The sequence below is a fragment of the Mirounga leonina genome, unplaced genomic scaffold (genome assembly GCF_011800145.1).
Source record: "Mirounga leonina isolate KUSES-001 unplaced genomic scaffold, KU_Mleo_1.0 Mir_127, whole genome shotgun sequence".
NCBI lineage: Eukaryota > Metazoa > Chordata > Mammalia > Carnivora > Phocidae > Mirounga > Mirounga leonina.
This window is the reverse complement of record NW_023270316.1, coordinates 57,333,206-57,352,146: the sequence shown is the minus strand read 5'-3', so window position 1 is coordinate 57,352,146 and position 18,941 is coordinate 57,333,206. Positions and strand designations below refer to the sequence as shown.

General features: G+C 39.3%; 1 long non-coding RNA gene across 3 annotated transcripts in view; it reads left to right on the top strand.

Annotated features, from left to right (window-relative positions):
* The window catches only part of LOC118009428, a 572,526-nt gene that overhangs the window by 189,694 nt on the left and 363,891 nt on the right, over positions 1-18,941 (top strand). For all 3 annotated transcript variants that reach the window (XR_004678925.1, XR_004678927.1, XR_004678926.1), the window contains 2 exons: positions 16,161-16,304; positions 17,011-17,162. This is a non-coding gene — a long non-coding RNA (uncharacterized LOC118009428). The remainder of the gene's footprint in view (positions 1-16,160; positions 16,305-17,010; positions 17,163-18,941) is intronic.

Sequence of the window (18,941 nt, the reverse complement as noted above, 5' to 3'; positions counted from 1 at the left end):
TGGCTGTTGGGAGTCAGTTGTCATTAACAATCTTTACTTATCCAGTGTCTAAACAATATCTTTTTGCTCATGTAGTTGCTCAGATAGAGCCCACATTTAATCATATGTCATTATGCTAAAGGATAAAGAAATGTCCATGTCACTGCAAGAAAGTTAGTAAAATATATTCCAATAATAGGTGATATGACTTAAGAAATTTTAAGAAATGGAAATAGAGTTGAAATTGAGTAGAACAAACACAATCTATTGATTAAATTGCTTGGAAAAAAGCTTTCGATTTTAAAGAAACCAAGGGACATTATAAAATGTATTTCTAGTGGTGAAAAGTTAATTCTCATTGGGTAGTGAAAATGAATATAGGATACAGTGTCAGGAATAATTATCTCAATTGATGATGAAAAAATATCTTTCTGTTACTGTTGTTTTAACCCCCCCCTTGAGATAGAGGGGTCGGGGGGAAAGGTATTGTGTCTCATTTTCAGGACAATTTCCTTCAACAAATATGTCGCTTTTCAGTGAGACCATTTGTGAATTACCTGCAGGTGCTTTGAAAAGCCAGACTTACAATTCTGTCATAAGCATCCCATTTTTTATGAAATCAGTCACCTTTAGGCTCTTATTAGAAGAACTGTTGGGATCTCCTAGCTGCTTCATAATGGACATTGAAAAATGTCCTTGCACTTTAGGGGATCAAAGTGACAACAGCGTACTGAATGGAAGGTAGGGAACTTATGAGCTGTAAGTTGTCTGGAGCAATTGGGGGAAATAACATTCTTATGGCAAATTATCAGCATGACTAAATATGGCTTAACTCAAAACTGTAAAATGGAATATTAATCCCAAAGGAGAATTTTCTTCTATTCCCCTCCCCCCATATTTAAAAATAAACTTTCACTGATATGAGTAAGAGTTTCCTAAGGAAAATGAAGGCAAAAGAAATTAGCTTCAGGTTATCAGAGTGTATGTTAGGCCTAGACATAAACATCTTTATAAAACTCACTTAATGGTTGAAGAAAGCCATGGTGAATGGAATGCTTTGGATTCTTAACACCAGAATGTAAGTACAAGACTCTGGACTCTGGGAAACAAACAGGGTTACAGAAGGGAGGTGGGTGGGGCGATGGGGTAGCTGGGTGATAGGTAATAAGGAGGGCACGTGTTGTGATGAGCACTGGGTGTTTTACGCAACTAATGAATTGTTGAACCTTACATCAAAAACTAATGATGTACTATAGGCTGGCTAACTGAACATTTAAAAAGTACTATATTCCTAACTCTAGAATGATTTCACATGTCATTTCATATTTATAAAGCATATTTGATCACAGAATTGAAATACAAGTTCTATGAATCCATTCAACAGACTGAGAAGTACGTACAATGGAGGGGTAATAATATGAAGAATAAGGATCAGGGCAGCAAACCCTAGGAGACTGTTAGAAGTGCAGAATCCAGAATCTCAGCTAACTCATGTGCACATAAGAATTTGAGAAGCACTGTGCTAGGCTGTCTACTCTGAGTTAAGTCCAGCTATTCTGCCACTCTGGGCCTCTGTTTTTCCATTTGTAGATTGGATGGAATGGTGTTAGTCACTAAGTTCTTATTCCTGACCTTGAAGAGACCCTGAAGTGGAGGTGACCCCTGGAAGGGAGAGGGTTATGTCTGTGCAAGACACCTGGCCAGTGGTGCACTGAACACCATGTAAACTTTGTACCATGCAAAATGCCATATACATGCAAAACTGCTCTATTTTTGGATGAAATGACATGTCGGAACTGGTGACATTTTTTTCTTTGGAATTTCATGCCGTGATGGCAGGGGTCATTTGCAGTCATGTCTGGGAGCCAGGGAATTGAAGTCCAGAGAGAAAGAGCGCAAGTGAGCAAGCTTGGGGCAGAGCAGCTGTGGTGATCCAAGAGGGTCAGGACCCAGTTAAGAGTAAAGATGAAGGGTCATATTAATGATGATACATTCATCATGCTTTTCCCTCTGCAGAGTTCTCACTGGACGTATTTCAGTGCATTCTACCTAGTCCTTACTGGCGTCCATATGTTAACCACCATTAAATATTTACATGGTCTTAGTGTACCTCAAATCTTTTTTTCATTTAATGCTAGCCTGAAGGCTCCAGAGTCTTCTCTCTCATTTCACCTCCGTATCTCCCTCTCTAAAAATGTCACAGTGTTGTTCTCAGGTGCTGCGTCTTGCTGACTAACAGCTGTTCAGTTAAGTTGTTCCTTTTTAGTCCCATCTACTAGCAAATTTTTACAAGAGCTACAGACGTGCAGAGAAAACAGAAATGACAGAAAAGTTGGCATTCCAAATGGTGTAAAAAAGAAAAGGATCTGGATAAGTCAATGATAGTGTAATTAACCCCTATATGATTTGGAGGTGACTGTGTCACTTGTTGTCTATCCTGGGACCCATCTGAGAAAAACTGATCATCAGGGCCTGCTGCCCATCTTGAGTGGACATGTTTCCCAGGCTGCTCATCTTTCCTTAATCCAAACAGGATTGGCTTTAGTCTCTCTAAATTTAGTTATTTGCCTAGGAACGCTATTTAAGGAGTCTCTGACATTTTCATCATGAAGATGTTCTGGTACAGGAAAATCAACCCTAGTTCTGGAGTTGGAAGGCTAGGTTTGGGTTCTGACTCATTAGCTAAGTGCCCTTAGGAAATTCATGTAGTCTTTCTGAGCATCAGCTGTCCTCCAAAATCTATTCTTTCCTTCCTCATGGGCACCTGGTTGCCCAGTGAGAGACCACATTCTCAGCCTCCTTCATAGGTAGGCATGGTCTCATGACTAAGTTCTCTCCAATGGAATATAAGGAGAGGTGGTGTGTGAGGAAATTGCCTACCATGGATTCTTTCTCCTCATTCCCCTTCTTTTGGGGAGCTGGGTCCTGGACCTAGGGATGACTTTTTAAATGGTGCAGATGAAGACAACACCCCTAGGGGATGGCGGACCAACAAGATAGGGGAACCTGGATCCAAAGATGTCTTTACAAAACACAGCTGACCTGCCAGCTTACACCTCCAAGCTCCATACTATAAAGTATGAGAGGAACAAATGTCTATTTCATCCACTGCATTTTTTGTCTCTTTATTATAGCTGCTTATTCTTTTTGTTTTGTTTTGTTTTGCTATTTTTTAAATTTTATTTTATTATGTTATGTTAATCACCACACATCACATCATTAGTTTTTGATGTAGTGTTCCATGATTCATTGTTTGCGTATAACACCCAGTGCTCCATGCAGTACATGCCCTCTTTAATACCTGTCACCAGCTAACCGATCCCCCCACCCTCCTCCCCTCTAGAATCCTCAGTTTGTTTCTCAGAGTCCATAGTCTCTCATGGTTCATCTCCCCCTCCAATTTCCCCCGCTTCTATCTTTTTTTTTTTTTTTAACATATAATGTATTATTTGTTTCAGAGGTACAGGTCTGTGATTCAACAGTCTTATACAATCCACAGTGCTCACCATAGCACATACCCTGCCCAGTGTCTATCACCCAGCCACCCCATCCTTCCCACCCCCCATCCTTAATACAACATCTATATCTTTATTTATAAGATTGAGGAAATCATAGCTTTTGACAGAACTGTTGTGAGGGTTAAGTTATATGATGTATGTGTTTTATAATTTGTAAAGTACATACTATTATAATATTAGCTTTTATTGTTTTTGTCATTCCTTGCATTTATGAGACCAGAGGTAGGCATGACAGAGGAAGGGATAGAAGATGGGTGCCAATAATAAAGTGTCTGGAGGGGCATAAGTCACTTCTAGAAGATACCCTGATCCTGCTGGGAAAAATGGGAAGGTATGAATAGAGAAGCATAATGGTGAAATTATGGATTTGGATTCAGACTGCCTGAATTTAAATCCAGATTCTGCTACTTATTATTGTAGGCAAGTTACTTAACCTCTCTGTTCTTCAGTTTTCTCAGAAAAATGAGGATGATAATGGTGCCAACCTCACTGAGTTCTTGTAAAGACTAAACATGAGCTGTGAGAATTCATGCATATATGACACTTTGAACAATGTCTGACACATAGGAATCATGCAACAAATGGCATTAGTATTTGAATTACCGCTGTGTTTACAGGAAAGGACAAGTGGAAATGAGGAGATGGGTGTATAAATGGGTAAGTGGCCTCTCCATCTCAAGATTGACCATTATCCAAGACTACTTCAATATCCTTGTGGAGACTTACTAACACTCTGAGTCCAAAATTCCTTCTCTTCTCAACTCCTTTCCCATACTTCATTGGTTCTCAAATGTACATTTTTACATTTCAAAAACTGGAATGAATCTTAAAATGGACGGTGTTTTACCATTGTCATGAGCCAGGCAGGAACTGTGATGCAGTTGTCACTCCCTGTCATTGCATGAAAAACCTGGGCCATAGCTATTTACATATTATTGTTACTGCAATTCAGTTATGTACAGTGTTGGTTTCATTGTTATTTTAAATATCTTAATATTATGCTGATATTTGGCATTAAAGTGATAAATTATGACTCCAAATAGATATGGAAACAGAGCAGCATGTGCATTTAGTATTATTGAAGCAGATATTTTTAGCTGGAGTCATGATAAAATTCCATATTCACTTGAAAAGCAAGAGCCAAGAGTATCATAAGTAGATGAAACTGTGTTATGTTTTATTGCTGAGACATATATATATATATATATATATATATATATATATATACACACACACACACACAAGGATTGTTGACCCCATGCCTAGATATGCAATTCAAGATGGAAAAATTGTCAAAGTTCTCAGATTATATGAAAAGAACTTGTAAAGCTACAAGAAGCTGTGTGAAGAGGATTATGTTTAAGGCATCGAACCACTAAACATCAGTTTGTCAGAAACTTCTTGCTAACTTGGAATGGAAGCAGATTGTCAGCAACATGTAAGTCAATCTTGGGAAAAAGTATAAATTAAATTGAATGGGAAATGCTGATAAGCTCAGTAATTTTGGCATGTTTAGAAATGTTTATGTTAAAGGTATAAGAGATCCTGAAACAAATAATACATTATATGTTAATAAACATTTTTTTAAAAAAGGTATGAAAGATAAAGAACTTGATCATGGGTACAGAAAAGCATCATATCACTGTAATAATAAGCAAAATTTCAGAGGCCAGAAGTTGTTACCATATTTAATTTAGTCCATAAAAATTAAGAATGAGATATTCTTCAAAAATTAAAAAAAATGGATGGATGATGGTTGAATTGATAGAAGACTGGCTTAAAGTAATCTGATATAGACCACCTGGAGCTGTGCACCAAAAATGTTGATTCTTAATGTAATTTGGATATATGTTCAAATAAATAATAAGCTCACATAAAGTTTAGGGACTTGGTTATTATTTTTGAGAGGCATGACTGGACATCTACAACCCTTCAACATCTCTAGCCACAAACCATTTAAAGGCAATTTGTGGAAGGAATATGGATCTTGGCTGTTGTCTGGGAACTTTCTGGTAAAATAAAGTGTTAGTACTAAAATTGATAGTGTGGGTGGTAAAGGGCTTGAAAGAAAGATGGAGAGATAAGTGTTGCTCTTAGTAAGATGGACAGTAACGTGCAGGAAAACATGAACATCAATGACTTTGAGTCAAAAAGTGATTTGAACAGAGCTGGATTTAATGTGAAAAAGTTTGGGGAATGCCTGAAACAACTTATTATATATATACATTTTCCTTTTAAATGTGCAGGAGTGATATATGAAAGAAATCTGCATCTAAAATTTAAAAGGGTTTTTTGATAAGTTGTGATAAGAATATATCATGTTACAGCTTAATTATCTTCATTTTTTTTCTTTCTTAGTGCCTCATAAAATAAGCATGCATAGCATATTCCAGTTAATGATGTATTAGAGACAAGCCACTTCCAAAGCTGGAAAAGTGGGAGCACTGGAACTGACCAATCTCTGATGTCTTAAATGTCAATATTGACACCCCAACCATACTTTCATGTCCTTCCTGATTTCTTACTTCCATACTCATACAAAATATGTTCTTTATGCCAAGAAAGCCTTTAATTCCCTCAGTTCCTCTTTTTTATTTTCCTTTACACTTCATTGATCCTTTCCTGTGTCCATCCTGCCATCTAGTCTAGACCCCATGAAAGGAAGCTGGCACCTTCTGCCTTCCCTCCCCTTCGGCTACGCCTTTGTCACAGGCACTTGGCTAATTGTCAATTTGGGGTCCATGCTTTAATTTCATTAGAAATTAATTATGATGTTTTAAATATACACCAAAGTATAGGCATCTGTATACCCATCACCCAAATTTAACATATGTCCTATTTGCTTCAGATTTATCTCCTTTTTTTTTTTTTTAAGATTTTATTTACTTCTTTATTGACAGAGTGAGACACAGCGAGAGAGGGAACACAAGCAGGGGGAGTGAGAGAGGGAGAAGCAGGCTTCCCGCTGAGCACGGAGCCCGATAAGGGGCTCGATCCCAGGACCCTGGGATCATGACCTGAGCAGAAGGCAGACGCTTAACCAACTGAGCCACCCAGGTGCCCCTCAGATTTATCTCTTAACGGGTTACAGTGAAAGCCCCACTCCCCCAAACTGTACCCCTCTGTGCTAGTTGATAAAGTTTTGCCCCCCAGCTCCAAGCCCATAACTCTGTACTCTGCTGTCATGCGAGGGCTAGGACTTTGTTGACATCCCTCTCCTTTGTCAGTGGATCCCTCCTACCTTCTTTCAATTGTGGGTGGAAGAGGGAGATGGGAAGGCCAGAGGAGGGAAGAGGGATGTGCTTTTCCTGCCAGTGTCATCTCGGTCATGCCGCTGCAATTGGTCCTAGCAGCAGTTGGCTTCAGTGTGCTGGTTCCTGGACCTTTCATGCCACCTCAGAGACATCAGCACCAGTTAATCAGCACCCTTTCCCTTAAGTCTGAGTCTCTGAAGTATCAGCACCAGCTGAACAGTGTATCTCCTCAGAGATCTGGGTTCTAGACCTGCAGGACCTCACTTGTAAATCTCTGAGTTCTAATAACCCATCTCTTCCTTCACTCCCTCACCCCAGGAACAGCAGGAGGAGTTTCCTGCCATTACAATTTCTGTATTACCTGCGCACTGGGTATTAATAAGACTGATGAGTCACTGACCTCTACCTCTCATAATACATCATATGTTAATTAATTGAACTTAAATTAAAAAATATAAAAAATGTAAAGTAAGATAAAAAAGTAAAATTTACTGTCTTTTACACACACACGCACACACACACACAAGAAACAAAGCTAAATGTCTGGCCTAATAGGAAAAAGATTGACTGCCTATGTATATCTGGCTTTGGAAAAATCAGGCTATCTCTATCAATCTGTGATACCGTGCATTTGAAGGTATCATGGTCACCAGGATGCAGCAGGAAATCAGTGAGTGGTTCGCTTTTCTTTCACCCCAACTACATGTGTTGTCCTCCTTTGAGGTAATGACTGTGGGTGTTGTTTATTTAAATATATAAAAATAAACAAATATATATTAGCCAGTCCATTTCTAATCCAAACCAGAAGGCTTTGACTGTAGTAGGGTTTTCACGGTTTTGTTTTGTTTTTAAGTGTGATAATATATTATTTTTCTTCTAAATATTATATCTGCTTGTTGCAAAAACTTTCCAGTAGTCTGAAACATACAAAATACTTAAATTCTCTCATCAAAAAGAAAAAAACAAAAAAAACACAATTTCTGTGTTATCCCAGGGTTCACTTCTTGTTTTCTGTTGTTCATCTTAATATCTGGCAGGGTATCAAGAGTAAGTGACTCATTGTTATTTATTTTCTTCAAATTGTCTTGGTTATTTTTGGCCTTTTATTCTTTCAAAGTGAATTTCAGGATCAAACTTCATGAAAAACCCTGTTGGGATTCTGAGTAGAATTGCTCTGAATTTATAAGTTAGTTTGGGGAGAATTTTTATCTTTATCATATTGAAGGGGCCCTCCTACTTGCTAAGGTCTTGCTCATTGATATGTAATTTTTAGACTAGTAACACTGACATCACCTGGATCCTGTTAGAAATACAGAATTTTAGATTTCATCCCGTACTTGCTGAATCAGAATCTTCATTTTAACAAGAGCCCCAGAGTTTTATGCACATTATTAAAGCTAAAGTGTAGTTTTAAAGTCATCCCTTTCCTCTTTCTAAATAGAGCTAGGGACTTAGGGTTTTGACTTTATTTTTTAAACCTTTCTCTCCAGTAGATTCTCTTAAACAAAAAACAGACATGCTAAAATATCTTTCATCTTCATACATTCACTCCAACCCTAGGTGCATATCACCCATTACCATTTTGCTCCCTTCATAGTCAACCTCCTTGAAGCAGAGGTCTGTCCTCATTGCCCCCACCTCCTCACCTTCCAGCCATTCCTTGGGCTTCTGTTGCTCATAATTTTATCAAAACTGCTTGAACTCATAAAAACAAATGATATTTTGCCATTAGTGACAACATGGATGGACCTAGAAGATAATATGCTAAGTGAAGTAAGTCAGAGAGAGAATGACAAATACCATATGATTTCACCTACATGTGGAATCTAAAAACCAAACCAACAAAAAGCAAAAACAGACTCATAAATACGGAGAACAAACTGATGGTTGCCAGAAGGAAGGGGGTTGGGGGAATAGGCAAAATGAGTGAAGGGGAGTGGGAGGTACAGGCTTCCAGTTATGGAATGAATAAGTTATGGGGATAAAAGGTACAGCCTAGGGAATATACTCAATGGTATTGTAATTGCATTATATGGTAACAGATGGTAGCTACACTTATGGTCAGCATAGCATAAGGTATACATATGTTGAATCACTATGTTGTACATTGCAACTAAGGCAACATCGTGTGTCAACTACACTTCAGTAAAAAAACAAAAACAAAACCCCACAAAACATAATACTGAATGAAGAAGGTAGAATAAAGGTTACATATTATATGATTTTGTATGTACGAAGTACAAAAATAGGAAAAGACTTAGGGTAACTGGATCAAAAAGCAAGAACCATTTATATGCTGTCTATAAGAGACTCACTTCAGACCTAAAGAACATGTAGATTGAAAGTGAAGGGATGGAAAAATATTTACTATGCAAATGGAAGCAAAAAGAAAGCTGGGATAGCAATACTTATATCAGACAGAATAGATTTTAAAACAGATTAGAGACAGAGACACTATGTAATGATAAAGGGAACAATCCAACAAGATGATATAACAATTATAAAAATATATGCACCAAACACAAGAGCACCTAAATACATGAGCAGCTATTAACAGATATAAAGGAAGAAATTGACAGTAATACAGTAATAGTAGAGGAGTTTACTATCACACTTATATCAATGGACAGATCATTCAGACAGAAAATCAACAAGGAAACAGTGGTTTGAATGTCACATTAGACTAGATGAACCTAACTTATATTCAGAACATTCCATCCAAGACCAGTTGAATAAATTTTTTAAATTAATTTTTTATGTTAGTCACCATACAGTACACCATTACTTTTTGATGTAGTGTTCCATGATTCATTGTTTGTGTATAACACCCAGTGCCCCATGCAATACGTGCCCTCCTTAATACCCATCACTGGGCTAACTCATCCCCCCATCTCCCTCCCCTCTAAAACCCTCAGTTTGTTTCCCAGCATCCATACTCTCTCATGGTTCATCTCCCCCTCCGATTTCCCCCCCTTCATTTTTCCCTTCCTTCTCCTGATGTCCTCCATGCTATTCCTTATGTTCCACAAGTAAGTGAGACCATATGATAATTGACTTTCTCTGCTTTACTTATTTCACTTAGCATAATCTCCTTCAGTTCCATCCATGTTGATGCAAAAGTTGGGTATTCATCCTTTCTGATGGCTGAGTAATATTCCATTTATATATGGACCACATCTTCTTTATCCATTTGTCTGTTGAAGGGCATCTCGCCTCTTTCCACAATTTGGCTATTGCGGACATTGCTGCTATGAACATTGGGATGCATATGGCCCTTCTTTTCACTACATCTGTGTCTTTGGAGTAAATACCCAGGAGTGCAATTGCTGGGTCATAGAGTAGCTCTACTTTTAATTTTTTGAGGCACATCCACACTGTTTTCCAAAGTGGCTGTACCAACTTGCATTCCCACCAACAGTGCAAGAGGGTTCCCCTTTCTCCACAACCTCTCCAACATTTGTTGTTTCTTGCCTTGTCAGTTTTTGCCATTCTAACTGGTGTAAGGTGGTATCTCAATGTGGTTTTGATTTGGATTTCCCTGATTGCTAATGATGATGAACATTTTTTCATGTGTCTGTTAGCCATTTGTATGTCTTCTTCAGAGAAGTGTCTTTTCATGTCTTCTGCCCATCTTTTGACTTGATTATTTGTTTTCTGGGTGTTGAGTTTGAGAAGTTCTTTATAGATCGTGGATATCAGCCCTTTGTCTGTAGTGTCATTTGCAAAAATCTTCTCCCATTCTGTGGGTTGCCTCTTTGTTTTGTTGACTGTTTCCTTTGTTGTGTAGAAGCTTTTTATTTTGATGAAGTCCCAAAAGTTCATTTTTGCTTTTGTTTCCCTTGCCTTTGGAGATATACCTTGAAAGAAGTTGCTGTGGCCAATGTCCAAGAGGTTCCTGCCTATGTTCTCTTCTAGGATTTTGATGGATTCCTGTCTCACATGGAGGTCTTTCATCCATTTTGAGTTTATCTTTGTGTATGGTGTAAGAGAATGGTGGAATTTCATTCTTCTGTATATAGCTATCCAATTTTCCCAGCACCATTTATTGAAGAGACTGTCTTTTTGCATTGCATATTTTTTCCTGCTTTGTCGAAGATTATTTGACCATAGGGTTAAGGATCCATATCTGGGTTCTCTCCTCTGTTCCATTGGTCTATGTGTCTGTTTCTTTGCCAGTACCATGCTGTTCTGGTGATCACAGCTTTGTAATATAACTTGAAAACAGGCAGTGTGATGCCCCCAGCTTTGTTTTTCTTTTTCAACATTTCCTTGGTGATTCGGGGTCTTTTCTGATTCCATACCAATTTTAGGGTTGTTTGTTCCAGCAGTTTGAAAAATGCCATTGGAATTTTGATCAGGATGGCATTGAAGGTATAGATTGCTTTGGGTAGCATAGACATTTTAACATTGTTTATGCTTCCAATCCATAAGAATGGAATGTTTTTCCATCTTTTTGTGTCGTCTTCGATTTCTTTCATGAGCATTCTGTAGTTCCTAGAGTATAGATCCTTTACCTCTTTGGTTAGGTTTATTCTGCGGTATCTTATGGTTTTTGGTGCCATTGTAAATGGAATCAATTCTCTAATTTCTCTTCCTACAGTTGCGTTGTTAGTGTATAAGGAGGCAACTGATTTCTGTGCATTGATTTTGTATCCTGCCACATTCCTGAATTGCTATATGAGTTCTAGTAATTTGGGGGTGGAGTCTTTTGGGTTTTCCACAGAAAGTATCATGTCATCTGGGAAGAGAGAGAGTTTGACTTTTTTGCTAATTTGAATACATTTTATTTCTTTTTGTTGTCTGATTGCTGTTGCTAGGACTTCTAGTACTATGTTGGAAAATAGTGGTGAGAATGGGCATCCTTGACGTGTTCCTGATCTTAAGGGAAAGGCTCTCAGCTTTTGCCCATTGAGGATGATATTTACTGTGGGTTTTTCATAGATGGATTTTATGAACTTGAGGAATGTTCCCTCTATCCCTATACTCTGAAGAATTTTAATCAGGAAAGGATGCTGTATTTTGTCAAGTGCTTTTTATTCATCAATTGAGAGGACCATATGGTTCTTCTCTCTCATTAATGTGGTTTTTTTTTTTAATTTTATTATGTTATGTTAGTCACCATGCAATACATCATTAGTTTTTGATGTGTTGATTCTTCTCAAGTACACATGGAACATTCTCTAGAATAGATCATATATTAGGCCACAAGAAAAGTCTTAATAAATTCAAATAGAATGAAATCCTATCATGCATCTTTTCCTACCACAGTAGTGTAAAACTAGAAATCAACCACAAGAAAAAAATCTGGAAAGAACACAAATATGTGGAGGGTAAATAATATGCTACTAAACAGTGAATGGGGGCGCCTGGGTGGCTCAGTTGGTTAGGTGACTGCCTTCGGCTCAGGTCATGATCCTGGAGTCCCGGGATCGAGTCCCGCATCGGGCTCCCTGCTCAGCAGGGAGTCTGCTGCTCCCTCTGACCCTCCCCCCCTCTCATGTGCTCTCTCTCTCTCTCTCAAATAAATAAATAAAATCTTTAAACAGTGAATGGGTCAGCCAAGAAATCAAAGAGGAAATAAAAAAAAATACATGGAGACAGATGAAAATGAAAACACAACAGTCACAAATCTTTGGGATGTAGCAAAGGCTATTCTAGGAGGGAAGTTTATAGCAATACAGGCCTACCTCAGGAAATAAGAAAAATCTCAAATAAACAACCAAAACTTACCCCTAAAGGAGCTAGAAAGAGAACAAAGGCCAAAGACAGTAGAAGGAAGGAAATAATAAATATTAGAGCAGAAATAAGTGAAATAGAGACTAAAAAACCCCAATAAAACAGATCAATGAAACCAGGAGCTGATTCTTTGAAAATATCAATAAAATTGATAAATCTTTAGCCAGAGTTATCAAAAACAGGAGAGGACTAAAATAAATTATATATGTATATATATATGTATATGTAGGTACATATATATATATAAAATCTTGTATATATATGTATATATGTGTGTATATATAATTATTATTATTAAATGGTCATAAAAATAATGAGATTTTTGCCATTTGCAACAGCATGGATGGACCTAGAGGGTATAATGCTAAGTGAAATAAGTCAGAGAAAGACAAATACCATGATTTCTCTCACATGTGGAATTTACAAAACAAAACAAAAATGAACAAAGGAAAAAAGAGACAAATGAACATACTCTTAAATACAGAGAAGAAACTGGTCATTGCCAGAGGGGAGGTGGGTGGGAGGATAGGTGAAATAGATAAAGGGAATTAAGAGTACACTTACTGTGATGAGCACTGACTAATGTACAGAATTGTTGAATCAGTATATTGTACACCTGAAACTAATATATGTTAATTATACTTCAATTAGAAAATAAAAATTTTTGAAAAGGTTGAAAAAAAAGAAAAAGATAATGTATGGCTTTAGAAGTCAGGCTAATGGTTACCCTTGGGGGATAAGTGCAAGGGGACAAGGGGAGGTTTTGGGGGGTACTGGTAATGCTCTATTTCTTAATCTGGTTATGTGAATGTATTCACACTATAAACTTATGTACTTTTCAGTATACATATTATATACTTTAATAAAAAGCTCAAAAATACTTTTTAAAAAGGGGGGAAGCCAGCCTGCTTGAGCTCAGGTTACTAAAGACCTCTTAATTTCCAAATCCATTAGGCATCTCTGAGTGCCCACTTTACTTGACCTTCTTGAAGAATCTTTGCACCTTGTTAATTCATCCTTTCCTTTGTCTATTTTCTTTCTTTTTTAAAGATTTTATTTATTTGACAGAGAGAGACACAGCAAGAGAGGGAACACAAGCAGGGGGAGTGGGAGTGGGAGAGGGAAAGCAGGCTTCCCGCTGAGCACGGAGCCCAGTGCGGGGCTCGATTCCAGGACTCTGAGATCATGATCTGAGCCGAAGGCAGACACTTAACGACTGAGCCACCTAAGCACCCCTCTTTTGTCTATTTTCACAGCAGGTGCCACAGCTTGGGCCCCCATCACCTCCTGCCTGTCCCATGCAATTCTCTCCTAACCTATGTTTCCCTTCCCAGAGGATAAACTCTCTAGAGATGCTTGGGTTCTTATAAATGCAAATCAGATCCTGTTACTGCTTTCCTTAATACCATTCCCTAAAGCTCCAGTCTCACAGGTAAAACCCAAACTTCTTGGGCCATCATAAGAGCACCTTGTGGGTTAGGTTCATACCTGACCCGCTCACCTCATTTCCTTGCCATTCCCTTTCATGAAGCTTGCATTCTAGCCAGACTAGATAACTTGCAGTTCCCTGGTAGCCCATGTCATTTCTTGTGTCCATGCCTTTGCATTTGTGTTTCCTTCTGTTGGGAATGCCTTTGCCCCTTTGACTATTTATCAAGCACATACTCATTTTTCCAGACCCAATTCAAATGTCTTCCTCTGTGAAGAATTCCCTCCCCACTTAGAGGTGATCTCTCTTGGCCACCATGGGCTGAATTTCTAGGATTGTACTTATCCCTTAGTATAGCAGCTACTGTTTACCTCTTCTTCCCTACCAGCCTGTGAACTAGTAGTAGAAGGACTTACTCTTTTTTTTTTTTTTTAAGATTTTTTATTTATTTATTTGACAGGGAGATAGAGAGAACAAGTTGGCAGAGAGGCAGGCAGAGGGAGAGGGAGAAGCAGGCTTCCCGCTGAGCAGGGAGCCCGATGCGGGGCTCGATCCCAGGACCCTGGGATCATGACCTGAGCTGAAGGCAGCGCTTAACCGACTGAGCCACCCAGGCGCCCCAGGACTTACTCTTGTCTTTATATCCCTATTGCAGGCATAGAGTAGGCATGTAATGAATGCTTATTGCATGAACGAATGGATGACTGAATCAGGTTAGTAGAGGAGACATTTGTTCATCATGCCAATGTGGTCTCTGCTTACAGTGGTGTCTGTTCCTGGAATTTGACCACAGTCTTCTGGGGACCATAGAAAATTCTCCCTCCCCTGGGAAACCCCTCATGAGATGCTCTAGCTGGAAGGGACTTCTCTTCTTCTGCTGAAATACCACTTCTTTCTGGCCCCTCTCTTAGGCACTTACCTCTTCCACAGTATTCGTGCCTCTCTTGCTCAACACACGTCATCTGTAAATTTTCTGAAGCAAGAGGCTGTGTTTTATTCTTCTGTGTCCTTCCCCCAAATGCTCAGCAAATGTCTTGTACATGGAAAGCACTTGATTCATGTCTGTTGAAGTGAATCAGCATGGTTTTAACTCACACCAATGGGGAGTTTTTCATCTAGAACATAAAGGAGGCTTAGATTCCTGAATTGGAGAGAATGTTATGTGGGTGGAGCACACACTGAGTGATTATTAGCATCAGGCAGGTGGGTCATTACAAAAATCAAAATAATTGCTAAAGAGAGAGCCTCAGGTCTGAAAAGCTACGTCTGCAAGGAGGCTGCCTGCCTTACAGAAACGCTCTCAACCCCCTACGGGGGGCTTGGTAAACCCATTATATTGCAGCCTGGGGTGGAGGCAAAAGCTGCCTTTCACTAAACCTATCTAAACTTCAGATTAGATTTTGGGGCTAAGCTCCGGGAAGCTTCTGAAGGCATTTTTAAGAAGATGCCAAAGGAGAGAATGTGATTAAATTTTCTTGAGCTATGGGAGACCCTGGGAGAAAAAGCATTCCTTTTGCTTCAGCTCCCTTAGCTGAAACATCATGGTGGAGGAGAGTTCCTTTCTTACTCCCAGAGGGTTTAGAATTCTAATCTCTGGTTAAATTAAGCATAACTGGAGGGGGGGAAAGAGCCGAGGTGGTAAAGACAATGAGCTGAAATGGAACAAGTAAAGCTTATGTGTGGCATACGCCTTCAGCAATTAGATGAGCTCAGATCTCATCCTGATTCTTGTCCACGCTGCTGGCCTGAGAAAGGAGCCCAGTAACTATCAAATATGCCAACGGTGAACATTTCCTTTGATTTTTCTCCTGAGGCATCAAAGATTTCAGTATTTTATTGTAATAGGTTTTCATCATGTGCTGTTTCAAAAACTGCCTTGAAAACAGGCTTGCAACTCCCGGTCCCTTTCTTGTCTGTGTTGGGAGTGAGGATGTTTGTGACCCCGATGGCTGACACTGGAGCTCTGGCCACACTGGGGCAGGTAGGCAGAGTATGGAGGTCCCCAGAATTCCTCTGACATCGGACAGAAGTCCCAGCTGGGCGGCCTTTGGGCTTCTAGGACTTGGAATTGCTTATCAGAGTATGCAGGGTAAGCACATGGTCACTCTGTGGCCCATACAGGGTCATATGTACTTTAAAGAAATTCCTCAGTATATTCAAACCCACTGAAGCACAGTTGGAAGGTGTCCCTGTGAAGCCTAGAGCAGAGCTGCATTTCAGTGGCTTTCATTTTTTTCTTTGCAGAGTAGAAACCGTGAAAGTATTAAAGGAGGTTGGAAGAAAACTCTCATGTCCTTCATGTGGCCAGTGAACTTACACCTCTTCAATTCCAACATCAAAGAGGCCTGGGTCTTCCTCCACGGAAGTCACAGTCCAGCTGAGAGCACGGTGAGTGAAGTTGTGTTGGATGTTTTCTGTTCGCCCTTCCAGTTCTACTCTCTTCCCTTTTCCATCCTGCTTTGAGTCCCATGACTAAGTCAGGGGGTCTCTTACCCTCTGGCTCCAGGTTGTGTTTGGTTAAAGGGAAACACTAGCAAGAGATTAGAGGGAGGGAGGATCATCAGGCTGGGGTATTTATTCCTTGGCTCCTGCCTGCTGGTTATCACAGGTTATATGAGTTCTTCTACTTAAAACCATAGCTTCTGTTAAGTGGTCCTCCCCTATAATTTCACTGGTTTCTCAAGGTTTTGGTAACTGCCTCTTCCCTCTGCTGCTCCAGTGCTAGGAGGGGGTGACAGTGCCCTGGTGTTACTATCCTCAGGGAGCTTCACTGACCCTTACTGTCTCTTGACCCTGGTCACATTTTGTAAACATTTCCTCTATTAAGGGCCTCCCTGGGTACCCTTACTGAGTGTGTCACTCAGGAGGCATCTTAGAAATGCAACACAGGGGCACTTAATATTTCCCACTTAATATGTGGGAAATTGTGGAAGGTATCCTAGAGGAGGTGAGGCATGAAACAAGTACGAGTTAGCCAGGTGGAGGGAATTTTAGGCAGCTGGCCACAAGGAACTCAAGTTGGAGGAAGTTTGTAGTGGTTGAAACATCTTGTTCCTGAGGGCAAAGACATTACCTATCTTGCTTGTTGTTATAGACTCAGCTCCTGTGGAGCCCAGAGCACATCCTTTGTGATTAGTCATGATTGTTGAATGAGTGGAAGAATGGATGAAGGCAAGGGGGGGAACTGCAAGAGAAGAGGCTGGAATGTTCTGCAGGTCCTGATCACAAGGACACTATGAAGTCTTGGTAAGGAGGTGGGAAAAAGGGGGGAGGGACATATCTAAAAATATGTAAGAGGAAAAAAAATCAAAAGAACTCAATGAATGACTGGAGGAGTAGAATAAAAGAAGATTCAAGGATGACAGCCAATATGGACCTAGACTATCTTTTTTAATAAGCTATTTTCTCCTGTGTTCATTTGAGGTCCTTTTGTGGCTTTTAATCATATTGACACCTTGGGAATTCCTGCTAGCTTGAGACTTCTACTCTGAGGCAGATTATACCTTATGTGTCTAGATATTCATTCAATCAAATGTCCTGGGACCACCTGAGCTAAAAAGAACACAGTTTCTAGCCTTGCTCTGTAGTCTCTCCTTAAGCCCAGGCTCTGGGAATTAGCACTAAACTCATGTGAAGAAGGTCACATCTGCCCCATGGACAGGCAGCTCTCTTTGAGGGGCTAGCACATTTCTTTTGAAATATGGGTTATTCTTCTTTTAAAATGTAAATACTTTAAGCAGTTTTTCATTTTTTTCAACATGAGCTTTCAGTCTTCCTTTTACCAGTATTTATTGAGAGCCTACTGTGTGCCTGGTATGGATAGATTTGAGGATTATAGAGATATGATCCTTGCTTTAAAGGGCTCATAGGCAATTTCAACTATAAATACTAGACAGTATTCCCTCCCACACAGGATGTTCCTAAAAATATCTGTAGAGAAGTGTCTGAAGTTGGGACCCAAATCTTAACCCCATCAAGGAAGAGCTGTGCATATGGAGATTCTCATGATTGCAGAAAAGTGATTTAGTTACAACTTCTAGTGGGGTGAGCGGTATGGTGGGTCAGCCAGGCATAAATGGAAAGTGCATGTGAAGATGGCATACAAGCTCAGCTTTCTGAGGTCAGGGATTACTGCTAAAATGAGGTTGCATCTGTGCATTGTCTTAAAGGGATGATTAGGAGTTGGCTGCCCTATGAGTGTCTGGATGGAGAGCTGATGTTTCTGTCCCAATGAATGGGATTTACTCTCATAGCAACTTTGAAGTATATGATACAATATTGTTAATTATAGTAATCATGCTATACGTTAGATCCCCAGAACTTACTCATCTTATAACTGGAAGTTTGTACCCTTTGACCAACATCTCTTCATTTCTCCTATCTTTAAGTCGCTGGGCAACTGCCATCCTACTGTTTATATGAGTTTGACTTTTTTAGATTCTACATATAAGTGAGATGATACAGCATTTATCTCTCTGTCTGACTTATTTAACTTAGCATGATGCCCTCACAGTCCATCCATGTCACAAATGACAAGATTTCCTTCTTTCTCGTGGCTAAATAAGATTATATTGTAAATATATACCACATCTTCTGTATCCATTCATCAGTTGGCAGACACTTAGGTGTTTTCATGTGTTGATTATTGTGACTGATGCTGCAGTGAACATAGGGGTGCAGATTTCTCTTCAAGATAGTGATTTCATTTTTTTGAGATAGACCCAGAAGTAGAATTGCAGAAAAAAAATAATTATGTCAGGTGATGTATGTATTAACTAAGCTTATTGTGGTAATCATTTTGCAATACATATATGTATTAAATAATATGGTACACCTTAAGTTTATACAATGTTATATGTCAGTTATAGATCAATAAAGCTGGAAAGTAAACAGTGAATTGTGTGTGAAGAGGTGAGGGTATGGAGGTAGATAAATGGCAACATAGGAGCCAAGCAGGAGTCAAATCACACACAATTGCCTGCTATTCTCTTTCTCTTTCTATTAGCTAGTATTCTGTTATAAAAT